At 39.6% G+C, this 19,235-nt stretch overlaps 1 protein-coding gene across 4 annotated transcripts in view; it reads left to right on the top strand.

Annotated features, from left to right (window-relative positions):
• Positions 1-19,235, top strand: part of ankrd11 (ankyrin repeat domain 11) — a 118,555-nt gene that overhangs the window by 13,135 nt on the left and 86,185 nt on the right. For 3 of the 4 annotated variants that reach the window (XM_085455602.1, XM_085455608.1, XM_085455588.1), the window contains exon 2: positions 18,059-18,138. The exons of the other annotated variant lie outside the window; for it this stretch is intronic. The gene's annotated coding sequence lies outside the window, so the exon portion shown is untranslated. The remainder of the gene's footprint in view (positions 1-18,058; positions 18,139-19,235) is intronic. 4 annotated transcript variants of the gene reach the window in all.

The raw sequence follows: 19,235 nt of genomic DNA, 5'->3' as shown, positions 1-19,235 counted from the left end.
TAACCTGATTGACATAAAGCTGTGCACTTTTAGGGGGTTTACATTTTTAACATATTCTAAACAAAAGTCAATTATACTGAAGTACATAACAAATCTGATTCATTTTTTTATTTCAACATTTTAAGTGTAGAGGGAATTATCTTTTGGGGCTAACAAAAAAATTCCCTGAAACCAGTAGCTAATGTGTTTAACCCAGCTGTCATCAAGCAATGGAAAATCACATCATCTCAGTCAGCCTGCAACAGGGACTTTCCCTGCTGAATATGTGGCAGCTCAGAGCAGTTTCTTAAAGCTACAGGCTAACATGTGTTTGGCTCTCAGACTGGGCTTGTACGTCCGCATTGTATTTCTGTGTCACACACTGTGATACTTCATAGATGTTTGTTTTTTGCCCAAAAAGGAAGCAGTCTAAATGAGAAGTGGAAAACAGGAGAACAGGAAATGTATAAGGCATTTGAAGTTGGTCTGGAGCAGCCATTAATCTTTCCAGCATTCGCTGTGTTTGTCTTCCAAAGCCTGAAACAGTCGCAGATCTGTGATTGGATGACTGCAGTTAACCAGAGACTGATCCTTTTTTTTTTTTTTATGCTAAAACCTTCTGTCCTATAAATATACTACCGTGTGTGTGTGTGTGTGTGTGTGTGTGTGTGTGTGTGTGTGTGTGTGTGTGTGTGTGTGTGTGTGTGAGACTGTGTCACTCATACTCCCTGCATTGAATCTTTTTATAGAAACGGCAGCTAGCAGTGTAATCTCTGGTGTGGATGTAGGGCAGTCTTTTATTCCTCCTCATTACTTATGCAAAGCCAGTTTTCACCCACAATCAGAGCTTAGTCTGTTTTGAATGTACAGTTTTTTTTTTTTTTTTTAGAGAAAGGTGTTGGAGGAGGACCACATTAGTGCTTTAAAGTTTCAGCACTTGTACTAGAAATTGTGCATGTGTGCGATCGTGTTGCTTCTCCCTTTAATATAATTCTAAAACCTATTGCCTCATTTTCCAATGCATAATTATCTTGCAGGATTCTGTTTACATTTGTTTTGTGAGCACAGCACAGTTTTGTGGGATTTTGAACTGCAACCCCCCCCCCCCCCCCCCCCCAAATTACATTCATCCTCCAACAAGCACCTCTAAGACATGTAGCAAAATATGTTTGTTTTTTTTGTTTGTTTTTTTATTTAGCAAGCGAGCTCTCAAGGCTTTGATATTGATGCCAAACCCTTAATTGTTTTTAAATCTTAAATCTTTAAATCTCCAGAACTTCTAATGTGCTTCTATTTTAAAGTGCCTGTTTAATTTCCTGCAATTTTTGTCAGAAACTATTGATACTTCAGAGTGTCATTATAACCGGTAAGCTTTTGGGATCATTAGACGTTGTTATATATGTTAAAAGAGTGTTTGCAGAAGGATATAAAAAATAAACTTATCAATATCAATATCCTGCGGCATATTTTTATTTTTGGAATCTAGCTTTGCATACTTCGTTGTTCAAAATCATGCTTAAAGGTAGAGGTCCTCTGTTCATCCTTTGTCTGAAACAAAACATATTAGCTTCCTTTAAGCTGTCTATCTTCTGATTGGTTGCACCTTGCAAACAAAAGGTTTGAACAGTGAATGGATGGAGCTGCTGTGCTTAGAGAGAGCTGTGTGCTTTTGTCATTAGGGATATCCTGTCTTACTGGTATTAAATCAAAGAGTAGAAAGAGAAACTCTGAAAGTAAGGGTTTAGATTAGTCTAAACCATGAGATTTATTATTTATAACTTGTACATACACACACCTTACTATTTGACAATGGCAATTTAATTGCATGTAAATAATGACAGAAAATAATGAAAAGCATAGTAAATTCATTTTAAAGCTAGTGAGTGTTTTCTTTTTTTTTTCTTTTTTATGGTCGCTTCTCTGGGGTTTTGGTCCTTCAGAATAAATAAAGGTTTAATGTCTTGCTTGCCTCCTTTGCCATGCCAGCGTAATGTAATTTTCCTCAATTCGATTGTTGATTTGTACTTGTATGGATATGCTCTTCATGTAGCCATTTGCCACAAATGCATGCTTGTCATACTCACGTGCAACATATCTGTTTAATTTCATCATATTGCCCTCTGTGATTCCTGGATAGATGATATTGTCTGCTGAACTCAGCCCCGCTGTGCGCTGTTATGCTGCTCTCTCACACATTTGGCTCGACTCCACTCATGTCCTCTTGCTTTCCACATCCCAGCCCTCTGTTCTCTCCCCTCTCTCCAGCTTCCACTTTGCCTCAGCCACCATTTCCTTCGCATTTCAGAGCCCAGAAATATGCTTGCACACTGCATCCTCACATGCTCATCTACCCTCTCTCTGACAGTCTCCTCCCCCATCTCCACCTCTATGCAGTAGCCTTGGTTCCTCAGGAAGCACTGTGTGCAGGAGGCTAAGGGCGTTGAACCTAACTGTTTGCCTTGTTTCCTACCATGACAACAGTCGATAGTAAATTATAAGCACACACCAACAGGATTAATTTACAGGAATGCAAGTCAAAAGGCTGGTGGATTTCGATGTCGAAGCATAGGCACTATATAAAACTTAGGGTAAAGCTGACTGTTTCATTTTTACTGAGCATAATATAATCAGAATGTAAGTATAAAGAGTTGCCCAAGAGCAGTTAAAGGTTTCTGCATTTCTTGACTTTTATATTTCTACAGGATGAGTATGTGTCTTGTTTTCTTAAAATCAATTACCTTTGCTTCATATAGGGAGCTTTAGGTAGAAAGATTTGTGTGAAGTGAGGGGAACAATTTTCACTCGCGTACAAGTGCACCTTGATAAATAAAATGCTGTGTTGTAATACTGCCGTTGCTGTTCTCTTGGTGATGTATTAATAGTATTTTTTTTGAGTATTAAATGGCCACTATCCAAACTGCTGTGTTTTTCTGCTCTAGTGAGTGCATGGCAGTCATACCTCCACAGAAAGAGTGGAGAGAGTTAGTAGCTTGGTTTTCATCCATGAGATTAAAGTGCTCTGCAGCAACCTCATGTGCAATTTGTCTTCTTGCGTCTTAGGAGTAAGAGAAGGAAAAAAAATACACAATGCTCGTGGGGTGTATGTGTTCATGATCTATATCCTTTATCGGGATACTGCGTGTTGTCATAGCATTTTTAGCTTCAGTGACAGATCTTTAGAGGGTAGTATTTGCTTAACAGAAGCATATATAGCCAGAGACTAATGTAGCTGTTTCTTCCACGCTTTCCAGTAGTTTCCCTGCTTTAACACATACACACTGTGTGTTGGTGCTTAGACAGCTTCCTAATGGGAACAAAATGGGAAATCTAAGAGAAACACAGTGTTTGTGTGTGGCTGCATAGGGATGCTGCCAGTAAACTCATCAGAACATGTTGAAAGTCTGAAATGGCTTCTTGTGAATTGTGTGGTTTTGTGCGGTTACTCTTACCAGTATATAAACTAGGACGTGTCTTCATACCTGTTTTCACTCATGATTCTTGTTTCACTCACATGTAGCACACAACAGGAGATGCTTCCTATCAGACCTAATCTGATATCTAATACTGAAAATGCTCCATGATGAGTGTTCATCTTCTAACTTACAATAACCTGGGTTACTAGGCATTCATTGAAATGCATGTTGGTTGGTCTAATCCTGATTCAAAAATCTGACTGGGTATTGCCAGTAATGTGGGCCAGTCTGTTGACTCAAGTTCTATGTCGTTCCTTGTTTACTTCGTCACATGTCAGATGCAGCTCATGGGAGGGCTAATGAAGCATAGAGGAAGCTAACAGCAAAGAGGCAGCAGATTAGAGATATTTCGTTCCTGCTTCACCAACTTTTATTTCTATGTTTGCAAAAGTTTTTTAGTTAACTGCAAACTGTGGGAACGTCAAAGGGGTCATGAATAAAAAGCTCCAGCGATGATGCCTTGGCTTCTCTTAGTCTCTTCAGTCAGATATTTTAATAGGCAGATGCTTTTAGTACTAATTGGGAAGCTTTTATTAATAGTATAGTTTTAATATAATGTGTATGTTTTGTTTGTTAAGTAAAAGATGTAGAGAATTGCTGTACATTTTAAAATACATGTCTAATTATAAAGTTTAACTTACAAAACTTACAGCATTCACATATGCTGTGGCCCTTTGTATGTACTCGGTATGTCCATACGATATTCAGACTCTTTTACTACATTTTCAAGCATGTTTGGAGTCTATGTAGCCAATGCTGTTATGCTACATACTGTCAAACTCAGAAATCCCTTCTTTCTACTAGCACATATATCTGATGAAAGGCTGCAGAATTAAAGCACTTCTAAATGGGATGATTCTTTTTGATACACCCCTTAATCTCACTATTGCAGTATTTTAGCTCCACAATTTTGTTTGTGTGTCTGTGTAAGTACTTGATGACTATGACTTGTAGAGTTGTTTTGACTTTTGACTGTGTTCTGATGTATTATTTTTCTAATAAATACAAATTTAGTTCTTGCGTATTTTTTGGATGTCTTTATTTGCTACAGGCTTTTGCGTTTAAGTCAAGCCTGATGTTATCTTAAGGCACTTTCACATAGGATGCGGCCATCTAGGGCTGTGCAATATGACCAAAATCTCATATCCCGATATAAAACCTCTATGGACATTGGCATTTTTACATGCTCTGTTGTAGGGCTGGGCGATATATCGAGTTTTTTTAAAAATATCAATATATTTTCATACGAGATATAAGATATGACAATATCCTTTATATCGATATAGTCTATGTTACGTTATAATTATACTTGTGGAGCCACAAGTTTGCCTCTCTTTCGTCCACTTTTGTCTCTACGCAACGTTACTCGGCCTCGCGTCTCCTTCACTGAATACAACTCCCCCTCCCCCATAGCTTCACCTGCAGGCAGCGACCAGATGGACACGGCAAATCTCCGTTAGCGAGTTGTGGGGCTGGATGGCGTCAACGTGTTAGCGAGCTAACCGCGCTAACGAGCTAACCACGCTAACGACATGCAGCCCACAGGGGCTGCACGGCCTAAAATCCTTTCATTTTCTCAAAAGTTGACAGCGCGCCTTATGCATGAATTCTGGTTGTGCTTACTGACCGCGAACCGATCTTAGGTGGTACACGGCGCTCAGCAATCTGTCAAAAAAATGTTTTACGACTTTGGTAAGCTACGGACCTGCAGCGCTTCATTGATTGTCGGAGCATTACGGCTACCGTAGTCTGGAGCCTCGCAGAGTGATACGTACTGTGCTTCGACGTAATATTACCGTATTGTGTGTATAAGGACCATAAATGGCACCTGTTAAGAGACATGGTTACGAAGCGGATTTCAAACTCAAGGGTGTCAGTCACGCAGTAGACGTTGGGAACAGAGCAGCTGTGAAATCTGTCTTTGTTATTATGCTCAGCATCTGTTAGTTTACATTTTGACTGCACAATTATGAGCTTTTTGTTATGCACAAAAACAACATTGTTTTCTTTTATTTATGGACCATGATTATTTAATAAATGCTGATAATTTATTTTTGAGTAATTTCTTCATGTAAATCTATGCTGTATGTAAATAAAAATGCCTGTGTGACATCTGGGACACAGGGTGACTAAGAACTCTTTTTGTTCTTAACTTATGGCTTTAAAAAAATATCGAGATATATATCTTAAATCGCCACCCAGCTAAAAAATATCGAGATATGAATTTTGGGTCATATCGCCCAGCCCTACTCTGTTGTCAGTTAATGTGTAGGTTTTAGTGCATTTGACAATGGCTCATGTCAGCTATGTGGATAATAATAATAATTCTATCACACATCAATGCTGCAATCAATGCTGCAGTTCTGTACTGTCCAATAATTGTTCTTATCATGTTATCTGCATCTTCTAGAGAGGCATGCTGTTTTATGGAGAACAGACTGTGCGTTTAAAGAAATCCATTTAATAACCGTGTGTAGAACTGGCAAGCTGGCTTTGTAGCTGGATATTTGATTTAGTGTATGTGTTGAGACAATGTGTGTCAGCTGGAGATATTTATTAAATGCCTGCTTTTTTACTGGCTAAGAAATGTGTGGGTGAGCGGATGGCTGCAGGCTTTTAGAACCAGCACAGTTGACTCGTTCTGTGGTGTTAGAGCATGTGCGGGTGTTTATGTACCATGTGCTGCTACTCCTCCATTTCCAATATTCATAGAGCTCTGTCTTTCACTGAAACCATGGCAACAGAAAATGACAAATGGCAGAACTGTGGAAATGCTCAGGTTGTGTGCGAGGCTTAATGGCTGAGCAAGCTTTCTCGGTTTAAACATTTTTTTTTTTTTTTTTTTTTTTGTGTAAACTGCATCAGTGAACACCATGGCTGGCCTTTTCCTACTCTACAATCCTATTGTTTAACACGAGCGGCACAATAAATACATTTTTCATTTTGCATATCTTAGCTCTTTTAGTTTAGTATGTTTGCAGACAGCAGTGTGTGTAGTCCATCAGACATTGCAGTGCAATTTTCGGCTTTGTGCGTCTTTTGAAAAAGGCGAGCAGGAAATATTTGTGTTAAACTAGCCTATAGCTTTAAGTGAGGAAAAGCCATTTCTAATAAATGGAACAAAAATATTTCAGATGAACAAATAGTAAAATGCTGGTTTTCATATTACAGACTATAGATTTAGTGTGATGTGTAATGTGATCTTATTGTATGTGTTTGCAATAGAAGGATCCTGTGTGTGTGTGTGTGTGTGTGTGTGTGTGTGTGTGTGTGTGTGTGTGTGTGTGTGTGTGTGTGTCTGAAATTTTAAGCTTAAGGAAGTTGGTCCTTTGAAAACCCCCTTTTAAATGGCATTCCATATCAATCACATGATATGAAGAAAGGAAGAGAAGAAACAAGTGTAGCGTAGTTGGAATGTACTGATGGAGAGAATGGGTCTGAAAGGCACTGCTGTTTTTGGCAGTTTTTTCTGGAGCATCAACCAGTGCCTCTGCTGTAAAATAGGACAGTGGCAGGCCAGCAAATCCACCCACTCCAGCCTACACCATGTTGACACCGATGTGCAGGTTTATATTGCAAAATATAGCAAGGGTTCTTAGAAGAAAACGTGTTTTGGATTTAACGTATTTGAAATCCGTCACTGTGTGAAATGGATGTATGTGACCATGACTCCCTACAGCACCTGTTTGCAATGTTGTTATGATTTTGGCAGCTGTATATTAAGAAATTATTAGGAACATAAGACTTTCCTTGCTCCTCATTTTCATGTCTTTAACTACTGAACTCTAATAATGTTTAGTATTCATTCTGACTGCAAAAAGTGGCTATTTTTAGCTTTAGATTGGACAAATCTTGCTCAGTCTACTTTTCTCACACCCACACTTGTAACATATGAGCACAAGTTGCATGCTCTTTTATTTTTCTCCTTTGTTTATATGGATCCCTGTGATGATTAACCAGTTGAAATCCCGTGGATGTTTCACCTAGTGAGATAAGATTGTCCTCTGCCGTAATCTTTGCTCTCGTGATGAGACCTTGGATTCTATTTTAATTTTTAAAAAGCACCTCTGAAATATGAATTTCACAGCTATAGTGCTTTCATTGCGGTCCTTCATTTTAATTCTGTCTATATTAGATAAAAGGCTCACTGGAAATGATCGGTTTTTACAGTAAAACGAGAAGCATTCTTTTTCTGAAGACCACCCTGTATATGCCCTAGCTGTATATTGAGAACACATGCAACACATCTCGAGTCCAGCATTTGAAAAGATGTATTTTGAATGTGAGGATTTTTTTCCCTCAGTCCAGAGAGCTTGTTACCTTGACAACAGCAGTGGAGCCGTAGTGAAGGGAGCTGAGCGTGCGAGCGTGTGAGCTGAGCTTGCCGCGGCATGGCTGTGCCGAACAAACAAGCGCTGTCGCTAACTGTGTCACGAGTGCTGCTGCTGCTGCTGCCTTCTCATTGCAGCCCTTCTCCCCCTCCCCTCACTCCTCTTCTTTCTTTTGAAATCAGGCTTTTATATAGCTGGTTTGTTGTTCAGCTGGTATCCACCCTTCACAGCCCTCCAACAGACTCTCCTTCTTATGTTTTCTAAAGAAGCAGTTTGTCCCAACTCCCTGCTTCCTTATTCACCCACTTATTCTGTTTATTTTTCCTCCGTTCTTCCATGCTGAAGCATGAGTGTATGTGGTGTTTATATTTTTTTATTTATTCATTTATTTTTTAAATAAAGCTTCAAATGATGGTGTATGCATTGGTGGCTCGTGCTGGAGATGTGTAGGATCGCTGTGCTCTGGTCCCTCCCTGCAGAAACCAGCCTTTATCAATAATGTAGATGTTTTTGAAGAGGAGATGTGCGGTGTGCATCTCTTTTTCTCTCTCCTCCCCTTGGCCCATCCTCCCTCCCCACAGCTGTCTACCCACACCCTCCAGTATCAGGTTTCCCCTCCAGTGTTTGCGCATAGAGGAGCAGATGACTGAATCTAATTAGTTAAAATATTACAATAAGGCCTGATACCTGATCCTTTGACATACTGCAGGCTGAACCCGGGCTGTTCTGCTGAGCTGCTGTTGCTTCATATTGTTTATCTCAAACTCGATATAACCACGGGTTTATCATCAACACCAGGCACCCTTCAGATGCTATTAATGGTTTACATGTGATGTTACGTCCATATGGGGACCCCCACCTCAAGGGCAAAGCAAGACTTTATTTCAGTACGAGCCAATTTTTTTTTTAATTGTTTTTTTTTTTATTTTATCAGGTGTGTTTCGGCAAAATGGTGGTTGCAGATAGTTATTCCAGGGTTTCCACCAGAAAAGTCATTAAGGATTGGTGGCTGTGACTGGGAATCAGGGTAGGGTGGGTTGCAATTTAATGTAACATTCAATTACTGTGGCTTTATCCACCCGTGAAACAGTAATTGTGTGCCACTAGGGCTGCCACAAACGATTATTTTGATAGTCGACTAGTCACCGATTATTTTTGCGATTAGTCGACTAATCAGATCATCATCCATTGGACGTAAAACTACAGCTTATTGCACCAGCAGCATCTGCTCTTATATAACTATCATTAGCTTACAGCTTTAAGTGTTTAAGGTCTGTGCTAACTAAAAATAAAGACAAGATGATAGTTTATTAAATTTTAATGAAATCTGCAGATTGTTTCGGTGAAGTTTAATCAACTCCTTGCTATCTAAAATATAACGGGACACCGGAGTAAATTTTCCAGCATCTCACACTTCTGATAATCAGCTGTCTGCTTGATGTTTATTCAGCTGTGTAAGAACTATAACTTTAATCTCAGCCAAACCGATTTACTCAAGAACAAATAAAATACTAAAAAAAGCCAAACAATAACATTTTAAGTTATCTAAGTGACTTATATATATTTAACCTGAGTAGCGAAAGACGGCAGTGGGTTTGAAAACGATCTGCCGGGAGTCCGGTGTTCTCACGGCGCTAGTGAGCCTCGCCCCCGGCTCGCTATCGAGCTAGTGGGTAACAGATGTCTCCGAAAACGTCGGAGCGCTTTTGAAAATATGTGGTGTCTTGATAAACTGAGCAGATATTTGAGGTTTACACAGCTACATTCTCGCCTGAAAATATGTTAAACGTTTATTTTGTGACCCAGAAAGAATAATAAGAGTAACATTAAAACTAACTAGCTGCCGCCATTGTTGGAAACTGGGCTGGGCCGCGCTATGAATTCTGGGACAGAGCTTCTTCTTCTTCGGGGTTTAACGGCAGTTGGCATCCTTGTACATGCAGTGCTGCCATCTTCTGTTTCAGTCCGTTATTACACTCTTAAATCCTACTAATTCCTGCGTCTTTTGGGATCTTACAAAGCTTCAAACGACGCGTCGACTATTAAATTAGTCGTCGACGATTTTGATAGTCGACGTAATCGTGACTAGTCGACTAATCGTGGCAGCCCTATGTGCCACAGACGAAACAGCAGACACAGTGGGTGAGAGGGTGACAGAGTTTGTTGGGGTTTTTTTTACCCTTTTCCTGAACTTTGTACAGTGTGGAATTTGTGGATGTACGTGAGCAGATGTCTGTTGAACAGGTAAAACTATATTAGGTTACTAAGTGAAGAGGCTCATCTAATTGTGGCTTTGATTTAAAAAATATTTATATACATGATGCTTAATCATAGTACTTAGTACTTTCAGTTAAATGTACTAATGACTTGCCATTTAGTTTGATCACAGCTCCCTGCAGTATTGCAGCTAAAAGCTAACCCACCCTTATGAACCCTCCTTCTTCGTGAATGGTGGATCATCTAAAGCTGCAAGAATATTTTGGGGACAACTGAAAATAAGGTTTAATTAGATTTACAACATAGGGTAGTTAGTCTAATATTACTGCTTATATACAGACCATTTACCATTTGTCTCTACTGCTCTGCTATTCTCTCTGCAGTGATCCTGAAAATAACCTCACATGAATCTATGTAAAGTACCTACCTAATGTTGGCTTAGCCATAACGGTTCTAGTGTAAGTGGAGTGATTATCCACAAGACGTATGTAAATAAGTGGCCCTCTGGAATAGTGCTGGGCCATATTCCAGAGGCCGTTCATGGTAATACCGGTATAATGTTGGGCAACGATAAGAAAATGAAATATCGCGATAGAATATGGGTAAAACGCACATGTGCAGTGCCTTTGTTTTCATATGCACATGGTGGAAAAAGCGTGCCGGCGACGGAGAATGAGAAGGGCGAAAGCGGATCGGTGAATGAAATGGATGAACCAGAATTGGTTTGTAAAAATGCTGCAACTTCAGTGGTGTGGAACTGGTTTAGCGTTTGTCCGTCAGATACACAACAAAGCACTATTTTTGGTAGCGCATGCTAGCGGGCCGTCGTTATTACCGTGTTTTTTGGAAAATACAGCACACTTAAAATCAATCCTTTGATTTTTCTGAAAATCGACAGTGCCCCTTATAATCCCGTGTGCCCTATGTATGAGTTCTGGTTGTGTTTACTGACCTCGAAACGATTTTATGTGGTACACGGCGCTCGAAAATCTGTCAAATGTTTTAGTACGACTTTGCTAAGCTACAAAGCCGCACCGCTTGATGGATTGTCGGAGCATTACGGCTATCGTAGGCAGGAGCCTGGGGGAGTGATAATATTACCGTATTGTGTGTGTGTGTGTGTGTGTATAACCTTTTTTTAAGTTTTGTGGATATTATACATGGTTATGCTGAGGATATGTCGGCCAGTTTCCACTGGAAATGCCTTTTGGTTAAACTGTCAGCAAGGAATTTGCATTTGTGCTGTTAAATTTTTATATAACTTTAATGCAGATAAAAACAGCTGCTCGTTTAAGTGAAAATACATTGATGGTGGGGGGCTTTACACTAATAAAGTTGTGGAGTTGTAAAGTATTTTGTCTAGTGTCAATTATATCGTCAGTTATATCATTATCGCAAATTTTCAAATGCATATCGTGATAAATATTTTTGGTCATATCGCCCTGCTCTACTCTGGAAGGACCTTGCTGTTTTTAGTGATTGAAATATTGATCGCATATATCCAAAAATTGTTCGTAGAGTTCTCTTTTTTTGAGACATGAAATGACAGATGGACGAACTGACCTGTTGTTTGTTGGCCATTGTGCTGGAGTTGTTTTGATGTGCAGGTCTCTATACCCAGGGATGCACATAAGTGGTCAGCAGGTGCGCATTCGCTGTCAAAATTAAAGACGCGCACCAGATAAGAAGTTGCAACGTATATTTGCGTACATAAGATTTTCTGGAGGAGGACAGTAGGGCTGCCACGATTTGTCGACTAGTCACGATTACGTCGACTATCAAAATCGTCGACGACTGATTTAATAGTCGACGTGTCGTTTGAAGCTTTGTAAGATCGCAAAAGACGCAGGAATAATAGCAGGATTTAAGAGTGTAATAACGGACTGAAACAGAAGATGGCAGCACAGCATGTACAAGGATGCCAGCTGCCGTTAAACCCCGAAGAAGAAGAAGCAGCCGTGTCCCAGAATTCATAGCGCGGCCCAGCTTAGTTTCCAACAATGGCGGTAGCTAGTTAGTTTTAATATTACTCTTATTATTCTTTCTGGGTCACAAAATAAACGTTTAACATATTTTCAGGCGAGAATGTAGCTGTGTAAACCTCAAATATCGGCTCAGTTTATCAGGACACCACATATTTTCAAAAGCGCTCCGACGTTTTCGGAGACGTCTGTTACCCACTAGCTCGATAGCTAGCCGGGGGCTAGGTCACTAGCGCCGTGAGAACACCGGACTCCCGGCAAATTGTTTTCAAACTCACCGCCGTCTTTCGCGACTCAGGTTAAATATATATGAGTCACTTAGATAAATTAAAAATGTTGTTGTTTGGCTTTTTTTTTTTTTTTTTTTTTTTTTTTTTTTTGTATTTTATTTGTTCCTGAGTAAATCGGTTTGGCTGAGATTAAAGTTATAGTTTTTACACAGCTGAATAAACGTCAAGCAGACAGCTGATTATCAGAAGTGTGAGATGCTGGAGAATATACTCCGGTGTCCTGTTATATTTTAGATAGCAAGGAGTTTATTAAACTTTACCGAAACAATCTGCAAATTTCATTAAAATTGAATAAACTATCATCTTGTCTTTATTTTTAGTTAGCACCTTAAAAGCTTAAAGCTGTAAGCTAACGATAGTTATATAAGAGCAGATGCTGCTGGTGCAATAAGCTGTAGTTTTACGTCCAGTGGATGATGATCTGATTAGTCGACTAATCGCATAAATAATCGGTGACTAGTCGACTATCAAAATAATCGTTTGTGGCAGCCCTAGAGGACAGACATTTGTTTAGAACTCTTAAAGATGTCAAAGAAGCAAGCTCCTTTAAGCAATTACTTTGGTGTTCCTCCACCTCCAAAGAAATGTCAGAAGGAGTCCATTCTGCAAAAGAAGCGTGTATGGTTGCAGGAGGTGAGCTGGCTTCAAACCAATGATGAACACACAGAGATGTGGTGCAGAATATGCCGTGAAAATCCCACTTTAGTGGACAAAAACAGTGCCTTTTATATGTATGCAAACGCGCGTTGCAACTTCTTATTTGGTGCGCGTCTTTTATTTTGACAGCAAATGCGCACCTGTGGACCACTTATGTGCACCCCCAGTCTATACCACTTCCATAAATGATATGTTCCCAAATTGTTCACATTAGAACATTTTAACGATATGTTGTTAATATAAAGTTGAGAAATTCATTGGTTTTTTTGGGGTTTTTTTTTAAAATCCAGATCTCGATGCCTGAATTTGAGCTGCTTCTGTGCATTTGAGGTGCAATACTATTTGCATTAGAGCAGGGCGATATGGCCAAAAATATTTATCACGATATACATTTGAAAATTTGCGATAACGATATAACCGACGATATAATTGATGCGAGACAAAATACAACTCCACAACATTACTAGCGCAAAAAGACAACCTTCCATTTATTTTCACTTAAACAAGAAGCTGGTTTTTATGTACATTAAAGCTTTATAAAAATGTAACAGTGCAAATGCAAATTCCTTGCTGAAAGTTTAACCAAAAGGCATTTCCAGTAGAAATGGGCTGACATATCCTGAGCATAACCATATATAATATCCACTGAAGTTAAAAATAGGTGCTTTGCAACATTAAACTGCAGTGTGCAGTACGCATTTTTCGGACCATAAGGTGCACGGGATTATAAGGCACATTAAGCGAAACAAAGCAGTCAGATAAATCAAACTTTATTAAACTCATTCTTCTTGCTTCCTCCACTTCTGTACCATTGATTCATTAATGTTGAATTCTCTGGCAGCTGTTCTATTCCCATGTTGTTGCAGTATATTAATGACTAACCTCGTATTGTGGATGGATTATCTCAGTTGTTCTCCTGACTGAAGTTTGGTCCGTTTACAGCATCCTGCCATGCGATTGCATTTGTCTCTAACTATCAGGAACCTTAACGTTAACTTTTATAAGTGGAAAAGTGTTAGTGTTCGTCCTCCAGCTTCACTGTTTATGTTATGCTAACATAGCTGTGTCGCTAGCGATCACGTAGCACATCATTATATACCAGCTAGCCCAACTTCAGTAACCCTACAAACGTCACTGCTGTTTAGTTTCCTGTCTTCATTTATGTTGGAAGTGATAGCAGAGCTGTACGTTTGATTTTTTTCAGAAATCTCTCAGTCAGAACATGCAATATCATGCTTAGGTAACTAGCGAAACTAGCGAGCTAACTTCCGCTAGCTTCCTGCTAACTTCTAACTCCGTTAAATGTAATAACTTTTGTTTTCATGGATGCCTGGAAGTTAAACTTTATAGTTACACCTGGTAAAGCAGCAATGCTGATCGTTTTATTAAAGATGAAAGAATTTAGACAGTTTTTAACTCTCAGTGATGCTGCAGTGTTGTTTGACCTGAAGCATACGGAGTTTAGGACCCAGATTACTCCCAGATTTAAGAGCATCTTAGTCCGACAAATATGACAATGACAACGGCCGCTTGCATGTTCTGCAAAAAAATGTGCTTTGTTGTGTATCTGACGGACAAACACCAAACCAGTTCCACATCACGGAAGTTGCACCATTTTTACAAACCAATTCTGGTTCATCTGTTTCACTCAACAATCGGCCATGTGCGTATGAAAACAAAGGCACTGCGCATGCGCGTTTTACTCCCATTCTATCGCGATATTTCATTTTCCTATCGTTGCCTAACATTATACCGGTATTACCGTGAACGGTATAATATGGCCCAGCCCTAATTTGCATACTGCTTTTTGGTTATTTCTTTGTCTCTGATGATCTAAGTCTCCATACATAGCTCTTGAGATGTCTGTTTTTTTTGTCAGATGCACTAGCATTGGTTCACCCCATTCCATGTGTTCATTATTTCTAGTTTTTGCAGTACAGCATCTGTGATATCAAAGAAAAACACAACTTTTTGTTTCAGTCTCTTACCTCGGTAAAGTCCTGCAGTATTTCTGGTCTGAATGCCCTTGCACGATGCCTATGTGGCCTGTGACACTCTTTATGAAATCAGACAAGGGCCTGAGCTGTTGTTCCAGGTTGACTTTCAGCTGCCTCTGATCTGCTCTATGATAGGACAGCCAGACACAGAGCTGACTGAAGAGGTGCGTTATAGCCTTGGGGAGCACTGTTGAGTTTGTGTTTTATGGTCCAGACTTCTGATGGAAAACAAGTAGTGATTCAGGTTTGCAGAAAGTGAAGCAAAAAGATATCTGTGCCCTGAAACCTGTGTTAAATCTTGCCTGTCCTCCATAATCCCAAAACATCCAGAGAAGGCCTTTCTCTTTACACAAAGAGAACACGCACTTCAGGTGCCATTAGTGGTCATTCACATGGAACTGTTGGTCTCTGTCCTCACTGCACACAGTGAGTCTAGTCTTAAGTTTAAACGGCAGGACATTTGCAGTGTTGATACAGCTGATGAGATGGTTAGGTAAGTAAAGCTCTCTAAACTATACCTCTGTCTTTTTTTCTTTCTTTATTTTGCTGCAACCAAATGTTTGAGTCAGTCTAGGCGCAGTTCTATTCTCCAAGCTCCAGTGAAGAGATTTATCTCTTTCATCAGTCATAGTCTGTCAGCATCAAAGACGGGCTCTGATTCTTGTTGAAGGTCACCATTAAAACCAGGGCTGGTCTCACTAGCTCGCTCACCTTGGAGCAGGATTTAGAAAGGCTTGTAGAAGTGCACACATGTTGTAGCTTATTGCACCGTGCCTCACATATTCTTCTGTTCCTCGCTGACATGTGACCTGCAGTGCTGCAATAAAGTTGGTGAAGCAATCTGAAAAACACTGCTGATATTTCAGCAGCTTGATAATGGTGACAGTGAAGATGCAGAAGTGAATATGCAGACCTGTTGTCATGGTGATGCAGAGCTAGAAATGTCTTCTAATTATGCATGATCATGTTAAATGTTTGAAGTCAGCTCTGCATAGTTTGAAGGCGAGGCTTTTTACGAAGAGGAGTTAAGTGGAGCCACACTTTAAGCAGGTGTTTCAACCTGTTGACCTGTATTAGTATAGAAACAAATCTTACACAGTTGTATAGAAAACATAGAAACGTGTCAGCGTTTGGAGACTTCTACAGTCAAAAGTTAGGCTTTTATGGGACTCATGTCAGTCGGGTTAATGTTTTGTCTAAATTTGCCTGTTCAGTAGATTTTGTGCGTGTGCAGCACATATGCGTCACTCTCTCATGCTCTCCTGGTGTAGCTTAGTCAACGCTCTTTATCTAAGACGAAAGCATCAGTAAGAAGTTTGTCAGTTCCAGTAGGTAAACAACCGTTCCACCTTGGTGTTAGTTGGCTTTTGTTCCCTGAGCAATGCACACATATTTTGTGATTCTCACCGCAGATTTCATGTGAGCTGATTTCATAGGCTGTGCACAAAGATGATGATCCATTTTTCTTTCTTGCATATTTCATTGGCACCTGTTTGACTATCTCCCTGAAGATGGATATCTGTTGTCTGTTCTGCACCGTAGTTGAACTTCTTATGTCACTCGTATTTCCTTAGCAGTTTCTTCTAAAAGAATTTGTGCAAAGGGACAGGTCGGCTGTCTTTTTTTTTCTGTTTAACAGAGTATAATTAAAATATAAAACACTGCTCTCTTTGACATACTCTGCAATACAGGCTAAGCAGAATAAAATATGCATGTCCAGAAGCATTTTGTAGAAAGCTGACAAAAAAATCTCAAATCTTACAAAGGTCTCTGGAGAAGGTAGTAGTGGTTGAATCACGCTCAAAACAAGTTGTTTGTGCAACACGTTGTCTGACTTGGTCAAACAGTACAAATAGCTGGTCTGAGTTGTCATGCTGAAGGGGAAAGGAATGGGGATATTATTTTTATTTTTTAATTTATTTTTTAACAATAAGGGAACATATTTTCATTGTCTCTGGAGTGACACAATGCAGTGTTTTACTATATTGTACAGATAACAGTTGTTAAATTTCAAACACTTTTACTCTTAGTAATATGGTGTGTTAAGCACTATAATGTGACTCGACCGATTAACCTTATCTACCAAAGTTGGCTTTGGTTTCATCGTTATGGTCTTTGTCAGTTGGTTTTTTGTTGGCGGGTTGTTTTTTTTGTTTTGTTTTGTTTTTTTGGGATCAATAAAATGGATTGTCCTTATCCTGTATTACAAACTCTGGGAGGGTGGTGTTGTACTCCCTGTCTGGATTGTAACAATCCATCAATCCTGTACTTCCCACTGGGAAAGCCCCCACAGGTTCCACTCCAGTACAAACACAAATGCACATCTAACCATCATCCTCCTTACCACTCAGGCCCTCCTAGGGAGGTCTGACCTTAATCCTGTCTTGCATTCACACTTGCCACCCTGCTAAAACTGAAAACAAGATGCTATTGAATTTTTCCCTTTAGCCCTGTTATAATGCATTAAAGCATATGAAATGATGTAATACGTGTGGGTTCAGATTGGAGTTTTGTCCCAAAATCACCGGAATGCCAAACCCAACACTGGGCCCCTGTTAAATACCCTCCCATGTCCCGCTGCCTAAATCCTGATAAACCCTTGTCCTCATTGTGTGGTTGGACTGGGGGCAGGGCCAACAGCAGTACACTGACTTCAGGATTTCTCTTTATGCCATTACTCGTTGACCTGTCTCTGACGTATTTCATATAGTCACTTGTTGTTCAGAGGTTGAATTTTTTTTTTCCAGACTTGCAAACCATACAGTCATAAAAAGGATACTGGTGCATGGAAATTCAAATTGCGTGGACATGACATGTCCAGGCGCGGAAGGTTAAGGATAAGGAAAAGTTTATCTTTGTAACATATTGAAATCACTTTGAAGTACATGAGGTAACATGTTTTTGATAAGACAAAGATGGGAGTATCTAGTGTTTAGTTGGAGGAGCAAATGTGGGGACAAAATGCTTCACTGCTTTTCTCAGTTAAATAACTAAGAGATCCTTTGAGGATAAATTTTACCCTCTCCGTCCATCTGAATGTGTTGCATAAAAATGTGAGACTGTTTGTGTTTTTCTGTTCAATAATTTTATATATATTATATATATATATATATTTTTTTTATCCTTTTTCAGAATTCGTGGATTCTGCAGCAGCAGGTGTATTTTCTATTTGGATTTTAGCCCACTGACATTCTCCTACAGCCATGGAATCGGTATGTTGACACAAATAATTTTTTACTTGGTCTTTTTAGGCCTCTTTCACTGAACCTCTACTAGCGAGAAGTTTCTTCTTAAAAAGATGTTTTATGGCTGTTTGTTTCTTTTGAGGGCTTTTTGGGATTGGGATGCATGTTGTGTGCAAAGACATTCTTTACGAGGAGAGCACAGGAATCAAATGATATTCACATGGAGAAGTTTTCAGGTGTTTGCTATGGATTGAAGAGTTAGCTCTGAATTGACCTCTCTTTAGTTTAGGTGACCCTATATTCATAGCTTGTTCTCCTGAAGTTCTTGACTAATTTCATTGTGATATATTTGTAGAGCCCCCCAAGAATTAGATTTGGATATTTTGCAAGTAAACTTGTTTGATATGATCTTGTGTAAAACCAGTTTCTATTAAAGAAAAATGAAAAAATGGATAACTCCAGCTCTGGTGCGGTGTGACAGTCTCTCCGTGTTATTCCCAACATGCCCTTTACTATCAAACATCCATTTTGAAATCCAGGTATAACCAAATAAGCTAGAGTAATAATTCTTTTGGCATCTAAAACCAGACGAATTGGACTTGGATATACCGGATTTAACATGTCCCAGACCACTGTTTTCTTCCATTTGGGGGTAGGGCTGGGCCATATCATACCGTTCACGGTAATACTGGTCTAATGTCGGGCAATGATAGGAAAATGAAATATCACGATAGAATATGGGTAAAACACGCATGCGCAGTGCCTTTGTTTTCATACGCACATGGCGGAAAAAGCGTGCCGGCGACAGGGAATAAGAAGGGCGAAAGCGGATTGTTGAATGAAACGGATGACCCACACTTGGTTTGTAAAAATGCTGCAACTTCAGTGGTGTGGAACTGGTTTAGCTTTTGTCCATCAGATACACAACAAAGCACTATTTTTGGTAGAGCATGCTAGCGGGCCGTCGTTATTACCGTGTTGTTTGGAAAATACAGCACACTTAAAATCAATCCTTTGATTTTTCTGAAAATCGACAGTGCCCCTTATAATCCCGTGTGCCCTATGTATGAGTTCTGGTTGTGTTTACTGACCTCGAAACGATTTTATGTGGTACACGGCGCTCG

Source organism: Copadichromis virginalis, linkage group LG1, assembly GCF_057382275.1.
Source record: "Copadichromis virginalis isolate Kocher_CV1m ecotype Utaka linkage group LG1, C_Virginalis_male_GT1.1, whole genome shotgun sequence".
Classification (NCBI taxonomy): Eukaryota; Metazoa; Chordata; class Actinopteri; order Cichliformes; family Cichlidae; genus Copadichromis; species Copadichromis virginalis.
This window is presented reverse-complemented; position numbering and strand designations above follow the sequence as displayed.